General features: G+C 37.1%; 1 long non-coding RNA gene across 1 annotated transcript; it reads left to right on the top strand.

The window, feature by feature from the left end:
* The first annotated feature begins 2,928 nt into the window (after positions 1-2,928).
* On the top strand, positions 2,929-8,149 carry LOC137286173 (uncharacterized). The gene is made up of 2 exons (XR_010956983.1): positions 2,929-3,041; positions 4,507-8,149. It is a non-coding gene; the product is annotated as an uncharacterized lncRNA (long non-coding RNA).
* The last annotated feature ends 272 nt before the right edge of the window (positions 8,150-8,421 follow it).

Consider the following 8,421-nt stretch of genomic DNA (forward strand, 5'->3'; position numbering starts at 1 on the left):
CAAGCTTGTATGTCATTTATCCAGTATAATGTGGGTATCATAAGACTGCTCACCACTGGCCAAGAGTCAAAGCAAACAGCGAAAAGGACATTTAACAAATACAGAACAAACTTATATTCCATACTTGCTGGTATGTTAAACTGTAAAGATCAGGGTTAGAACTGATTTTCAGCAACACATGCTTCTTGTAAGAGGTGACTATGAGGTGGTCACCATCCCATTGACATGTTTCAAACCTGTCATTGTATCCCAGTTGTGTAGATTGATGCTCATGGTGTTGATCACTGGATTGTCTGTTCCAGAATTGATTATTTACAGACCTCTGCCATGTAGACGGAAGTATTGCCGAGTGGGGCATAAACTCATTCACTCACTGCTAGCATCTTATATGCACTTATGAAGGTTCAATTTTCGTTTACATCAGGAAAAGCCATGAATCAATTAAATGTAGAGACGGTTGGATATTTAAGAAATTTGAATACTTCTGTCTCGAGCAAGTAAAAAATTTCATTCATGCTCATGCCTCATAGGGTTAGTTCTCGCATCTCCATTAGTTAACATAGTTTTCATATCCTCCCACGTGACAGCATGAGGGAATGTATTTTGTGGGATTCTGACCTAATGGTCGCGCTGTCAACCATTTAGTAATTTCTGGACCCATGTCATAGTTGTAGTCGTTTCAACAGCGGCATAAGATGATATTCACTCATTTAGAGCAGACTGCATGCATTGCTCCGGGCTTGTTTCATGTGAGAATGTTTTATTTTTAGACATATGACGCAATACGCAGAATTAACCATGAAGGAAAACAACGACACAATACTAATAGTATTGATCGTTACTCGCTCTTTCACATACCGAGCGCAAGCCAATGATTTCGTCACTCGGTGAAATTTCGGCCAAAATAGTTAACGCGTCATGTCTGTGTGTTATAAATAGACGTATTCGGGAGGGTTTGTATATAAACAACACCACGTGGACTTTCAACTCACATTTACGCTTTCTTCAAGATGAAAGTACTTCCTTGGGGTTTTGTAACTACATTGATGTGGATATCTTTAGTGACTGTTGTACAATGAAAGGGATCCTATCAAAAGCTAAGTTGATCATTTTGTTCTAATAGACACACTATTCTCGTTATTTACTTTTCAGTCAGAATTCTGAAGTACTCCTATAATAATAGAAACAATAATAGTGACTGCAGTGTCAGGAAATGAAGAAAATGTCTCAGCTCATTTTTATTGTGTCATAATGATTATAATTTATTTGGGTTAATTAAAATATAGTCATTTCAAAGACTAGATGTCAGAATAATAATATGGCTACAAGCGATATGACATAACCCCAAAAAAACAGCCGTTCACGAAGCGTGTAATTGCCACGCTTTAAGCTTTCGTTGTTAACTTAAACCTTCACCTTTACAGCAAAAGCGAGTGGCATTCTCCAAACGTTATGAGCCCAAGCTCCCGTTGTTGATCTATATAATGGGGAAATATTTTTTCCAGTTCTCATTTTAAAAACACTAGCAAACTGTAGCTCGCACTAAGACTGGGCCTTGATTTTCGAAGCTCTCTTAGTGCTAAGATAGTTGTAAGTGCCATACATTAACATTAACTTACGACTATCTTAGCTTTTAGAGAGCTTCGAAAATCTAGGCCCTTGCCATTTTTTTTCGTTTCCCTTTGGTTGAAACCAGAATATAACGGGCATTCGCAAACATAACATACTGCACGTTCATTTTTGAGATCCAGTGGAAGGATTCCTATTATACACATACGGCAGGTCGTCGGGAATTGGACAATGATTATTGTTGCGTTCATTTCGAGATGCGTATGTGTAAGAGATAAGTTATATGGTTGTGATGAAAAAATATATGGCTGTGTTCAGTGGGAGAGTTTATTTAACGTAAATCAACGACATATCATGCTACAATTGATGTAAGACTCCTCTAAGGTGGATAAGGTTCAGGTTCAGTGGTGTTCAGTCTATAAGTCACCTATCAAATTGTCCAGATAAGTATGCATGTTTCCATGTCCCTGCGATAAAGCTCACTCATTCAGTTGGGAAGGATGTCGCGGGTATACGGAATGTGATGTTTTTACTATCTTATACATTGAATCGTTTGCACATTCAACATGTTTAACCAGTTTATAGCGGTTCTAAGCTTGTCAGAATATGTTCCACTGATTTTAAACATCCAGTCGCATGCAGAAGCAGTGATGTTTACATTTCAGTAGTCGGTACCGATTTTCTAAATGAAATAAAGTGATACTTTGTACATTTGTACATTTAACACGGCGGTTAGATAAATGCGTCGTGGGTTTCTCCCTCGGGTAATACGGTAAGCGCGTGTGACACTCCTACAAAGAGGCGAACGTCAGACCGTATTACCGTCGAGAGCATACGTGTACCCTGGAGATATAGAGGATGCGTGAACAACTTATATTATCATACCTTCATGTAAAATTGTAAAATACTTTAATTTCAATGGGCAATGACACTTGAACAAGTTTCCGAATCACCTCTTCCAGGTAAAATTGTTTACCGTTGTCATGGTAAACGCCATACCCTCAGCTGAGAAGCTGTATCGCTAACAATTTTATGACGTCATAATGTGACATATGCAGTGCACAGACTTTGAAAACTGCCAAACAAAAAGCCAACTAACCTGTCTTTCTAACGTTTATTGTCAGAACACAACACACACGATGACTCGTCTCTCTTTCATCAGTGACCTAAATGGGTCCACAAATGCTACGCCAAGAATATAGTATAATATATACAGGCGTCAGCTGAACACTTGTAAAATTTCCGAATAATGACGTCTTCGGATGTTGTAAATGAGTTTATGACGTTTGACATCGCCCCGTGGCAATAAACATAACCCCGGAAGATCATTGCAAAGGTGAAGGTTACATTACAATGGCCATTTCCGGTTCCGGATTTAACCAAGAAAACAACTCCCAGCCCATGTTTACAAAAGAATTTCTCCAAATGCTGGTCAACTAAACTACGACTGGAAGAGTTCAGTTTTCCATAAGGTATTTCTAACATTGCTGTTTTGCAATAACTGCAAAACTCATATTGTTCATGGAACAATTGTTATGATATTGATGGAGAAAAGCGGTTTTCAAATCAACTGCGGCAAAACTGGCTTCATCCGATTTCATGATCGAGTGATTCATTCCTTTTATTGATCGACGGATCACATGGCCTTCATTATGACAACAATAAGTTATCGATTCCGATGTGTACATATAAACTATATAAAGCGTTTTGTGTCACAGTCATAGCATGTTTATGGCGTTAGAGGCCGTACTCTAATCTTCAGTGATCTACTTCTAGATCATGGCCTGAATGTCTGGAATTTAATTTATACCGACTCTGGTATTGGTAAATCAACAGCTCTTGAGTGGTCATGAACATTTAGATTGAACATTTTGTGCATCTCATGCTACACCAGAAAGTGCTAAAATTTGTTCTTGGCTAAGACAGTGCAATCTATAACCACAACATACGTTAAATCTGACAATTTTTTAAGGGTTACATATAGTACGGAATGAAAGTTGGAACCTGGTACATTATGAACATTTAAGCAAATACGTTTTATATTTAACAGTAACAACCGACAGAAAGGTTTTAGTGCAGTGACAGGTTGAGACTTTGCCTCTTCTTCTGGGAGCATATCTAATACATTTTGTTGTAGATGTACTTTACATTTGTCTGTTTGGGAAAGTTGTGGTGATAATTATGTAAGCATGTGGCAAGTTCTTCTTGGAAGATGTGAGCAATGTGACGACCTATAAAGAATATTTGTTAAGACAGAAGTGTAGCTTCAAACTTATATTGCATAGAACTTTAGCACATGTTCAGTTTGTACAGTGTTTGAAACTTGACCTAAACTAATGCACAGAGTACTCTACATTTAAAGTGAAGTCATATTTTGTTCCAGTCACAGTGTTCGTGGTAGGTTTTGTAAGAGTGCATGCAAAATGAAATTTTAAATGCGTAATCCAAATTGTTTGTGTGTGAAATGTTCATTACAATCCAGAATCATTTCAAATTATCTTTTTTTATATGTTGCTGTTTTAATGTGTTTTTTTTATAATTAAGCACATCAGAATCTATGTGTCCAAAATAGGCACGCAAAAGAATGTTTGCATGCTTTTATCATTTTTTTGCGGGAAAAACGCAGGTTTCTGCATTGATGCAAACACTGAGTCAGTCATATTTTGTTAGTTTTATGTTTACAGAAGGTAATGTTGTTGTTTTCTTGTTGTTTTTTCACAGTCTTTGGAACAGTGAACGAAAGCACAAGTAATTTTCTCCAAATCAACATATATATAAACTAAAAGTAAAAAATAGACATTTTCAGATTCACTTCACAAACTTCATACAGTGGTAAAGTGAGTCATTAAGTGATGGAACTGTTCATTTTCAGTGAACAGGAATGAAAAACTCCCCTGTCCCAAATACCTTTTTCTGCAAGACTTGTCTTTCTTTCAGATTGCAGTATATCAGTCTAACAAGAATTCATGATGTCTCGAAGGGACGACGCCAACAACCATGAGAGACAACCTCTACACAAGGATGGCTTTGATTCTGATGCAACCCCAGACACAAATAACCACCACGATCCAACAGACAGTGACCATGTGTCCGTGTCACTAATCCAACATGGCCGCAACACAGACAGAAATGGCATGTCCTCATACACAACCGAGCCCATCTTCCAGGACAATCTGGAAAACCCATATAAGGACACCACAGAGTCGGATCCCAACCTGCGCAGAGTGGCATCCTCAGATTTGCTTCCGCGTCCCTGGCAAAGTTTTAAGCAGGTGCTCATTGCATCTTTCGTAAGTTGTGTGTTGTGCATCATCACTGGGTTCCTAGCTGTCCGATATGCCCAGCGTGCACGGATGCATCAGTCAAAGGGCCTTCTTGGAATGGCCCAGAAAGACATAAAGCGGGCAATCATGTTCGTCTATGCCAGCGTGCTAATCGGCATCCTGTTGTTCTTCATCATTATTCCTATAGCAGTTGTTTGTAATAATGGATGCTAGGTTTGATTAGTGGAATTGACACTTCCCAACAGCATATGATAGACAAACCTGTGACCTAAAACTGCAGTGAACAATCAGTGGTATCAAAATACATGTGTAAGTGCATGTTTTTAATTCATATTTATATGCAGGAGATCGACTTCAAGATCCACAAAGAAGAATACATCCTATATGGTTATACATAGATTCTGTGTAGCCTGACAGGCTGAGATTTGCAGTTGTCCTCAGTGGATATGCTTTGTACTGTAGATATTCAAGGAGCTGCATTACACATATCTCCAAAAGTTATTCATAGGGGATGTGTCTCAAAAGGTGTTCTGTAAATGGCGTGTCTCCTACAGCATTTGGTAGGGTGTCTAATGCTTTGTTCTGTAAAGGGTGTGTCTCCAAAAGTGTTCAATAGGAGATGTGCCTCAAAAGATGTTCTTTGGATATTTCACCTACAGTGTTCACATCTCTGTTGAACATGTTCTTTTTTAATCAAGCTTTTGTGAACAGTGTATGAAATAAGCAAAAAACATAGCCAGATATCAGGGATGATAACTTCAAAATATTACCAGCCCAAACTGGATTTATCCAGATGAGATAATCTAAAGATATCAAGCATGCCTTGAATGATTGGATGGGCCTTATTTCATACACTGCTATTAACCCTTATTTAGGATGTATCCAACATAGTGTTCTACTTCTGTGTAAAGTGTTCTGATTTTCTGCTTGCTGGTATATTTTACTATAGTCTTCTGCAAGGTAAACCCAACTCTTAAGATAAATAGGATAGTCTAGTGGTTAAAGCATTCACACCGAAGACACCCATATGGGTATAACATGTGAGGCCCATTTCTGATATCCCCCACAGAACTTGGAGGGAGAACTTTGACAGTGGGTCATTTTCAGGATTATTAGCCATTTTCTGAATCTGAATATGGAAGGGACCACTATTTTTCATTATTAAGGCACACTAAGATAATCATAACTGCTTTACTTTATTTAAACATACACTTACAGCAGTTATAGCGCTGTTTATATATCTCCTGCAGTGTTACCTTGCTTATCCAGATCTTCTTATTCTAGAAATCTCACCTCATGGAGTGTTCAGGTTACCATGGTAACAAGATTATATAAGTCTATAACAGTATATAAAACATGCACATGTTGCTAATGAAACATTAACAACCTCTCTGTCTCTGTGTTTTTTTGTTTTAGATTTCAACTTATGATTATTTTCCCGGGAATATTTCAGCTGATATTGTCGATATCACGTAGTGTTTAACATGGGTAGTCATTGTAAGGAGAGATAACACTGTACCAGAATGAGATAATGTCTTAAACACAGGCTTTAACATAATAAGTGAAAAATGTATTTGATTCACAGCTTGTCATGCACTTTCTTCCATTGATTATTATAGCCTTGTCTGTCTGTTGTACTCTGTAAACATCATGTTCAACATATTTTGAATCGTGTGAAATGTAATTTCTTTCTTGACGCCTTTTTAACCTGATTTTGTTTCTTTTGGACCAGAAGCAGATTGGCAGATGTCAGAAATATTTCATCATTCCCTTTCTCAAGTTGCATTGTAAACAAGATTCAGGCTTGCGAGTTCAACATCTGTATAGTTTTATCATATAGATACAGTTATTCTGTCATCTGTCTGTGGTGAAACTGCAAAGTTAATGTCTAAGAACCACAAGGTTTTGACATGTTGGTTCCAGGTGGTGGTTCATAAAATTCATAGAATTCAGTCACAGGCTTTACTAGGAATTGGCGGATGTCAGAAATATTTCGTCATTCCCTTTCTCAAGTTGGATTGTAAACAAGATTCAGGCTTGCGAGTTCAACATCTGTATAGTTTTATCATATAGATACAGTTATTCTGTCATCTGTCTGTGGTGAAACTGCAAAGTTAATGTCTAAGAACCACAAGGTTTTGACATGTTGGTTCCAGGTGGTGGTTCATAAGATTCATAGAATTCAGTCACAGGCTTTACTAGGAGTCACTGGCCAGAATTCATTTGTGTATTTATCCATCAACCCATCAATCTCTTTGCAACAATCATAATCATGTTATGTTTTACTCCATTTATATTTCCTGTGTAAACATTCACCATATTTTTCCAGACCTGTTTAGTTACCATGGTTACAGGATAATTGTCCGTTTTGGACAATCGATCTGACAGATTGTGAATTACATATGACTGCTGTGCATTTAGTTGTCAAAGAATCATCACTTTGATACACAATGGCAAATTTAGCTGTCAGACTTATAACCCTGGATCAACGCCTTAATGATCTATTCTGTTCTTCCACTGCAAACCTGTGGTATTGCTTCAGCGTGTCCTGACAGGATCAATATCACAAAATTGGTTTTAATATTTTAAGAAATCCATTTAAATTCAGCCACAAGGCAGATTTAAAAAGGACATATTTTATTCCCAAATCATCATGTCCATGGTGAAATGAAATTACAGCTTCTTCATAGGGAGACATGACTCGTTCCAGCACATGACAATCAATTGTGTAAAATTGTTTACATTAATGGAACGATCTTTTTACATCTCTTAATGGTTTTACAAGAAGTTTATCATTGTTAATGCCTTTAGAGTTGATTAAGTGCAGGGTTGTTATATTCACTGCTTGCTCCCACTCCAATGAAAGTTCAGCCTTTGATAGTGAAGAATGTTAATCCTGTGACCCTTCCCAAATATACAAACGTGTTAGATGTTATCCATGTACTTTCTGATTTTATTTGCTTCCAATGAGAGCTGGGCAGGCTCATTAAGCATGCAGAAAGGTTGGGTCAACAGGTTATCTGTTTGAATGAGATGCCATGCTATAAACAGCAACCTGTTGAATGTTCCCCTTTCATTCTTGTCAGAAAGAAACATATTCCTCTGATGTTTGATGGCAAAAATTGTTAGATTATTTTTTTAATTTTAAATTGAATTATTATTTACTTTTAGATGTTTTGCTAATAGCTTTTGATACTCATTTCACAGGCTCTCTTGTATTTTGAACCAAGAAGACAGGTTATGTGAGATGAGGGTCTTAGAAATACAGGAACAGTTCAGGTTTATAGAAAAGAAAAGGAATTTAGAAAAGTCTCCTGATATATGTACAGGTTTAATTTCAAATACTGAGTTAACTTTGGTGTTATATCATGATAGGAACTGTTGTGACAATTGTACCTCTTGTACAAATATAGTTTGAGATGGTCCCTCAAAATTTTACTTTAATTTAATGTTGGAAAGATTTATCTATGGTAACTCATCTAAGTTAACTAACTTCCCAGTTCCCCATCAGGATGTGTTCATTGTGATTCAGTGTTTAGATTCCTTCATTAAGATTGTCGTGACTTTC

The sequence above is a fragment of the Haliotis asinina genome, chromosome 6, assembly GCF_037392515.1.
Source record: "Haliotis asinina isolate JCU_RB_2024 chromosome 6, JCU_Hal_asi_v2, whole genome shotgun sequence".
NCBI lineage: Eukaryota > Metazoa > Mollusca > Gastropoda > Lepetellida > Haliotidae > Haliotis > Haliotis asinina.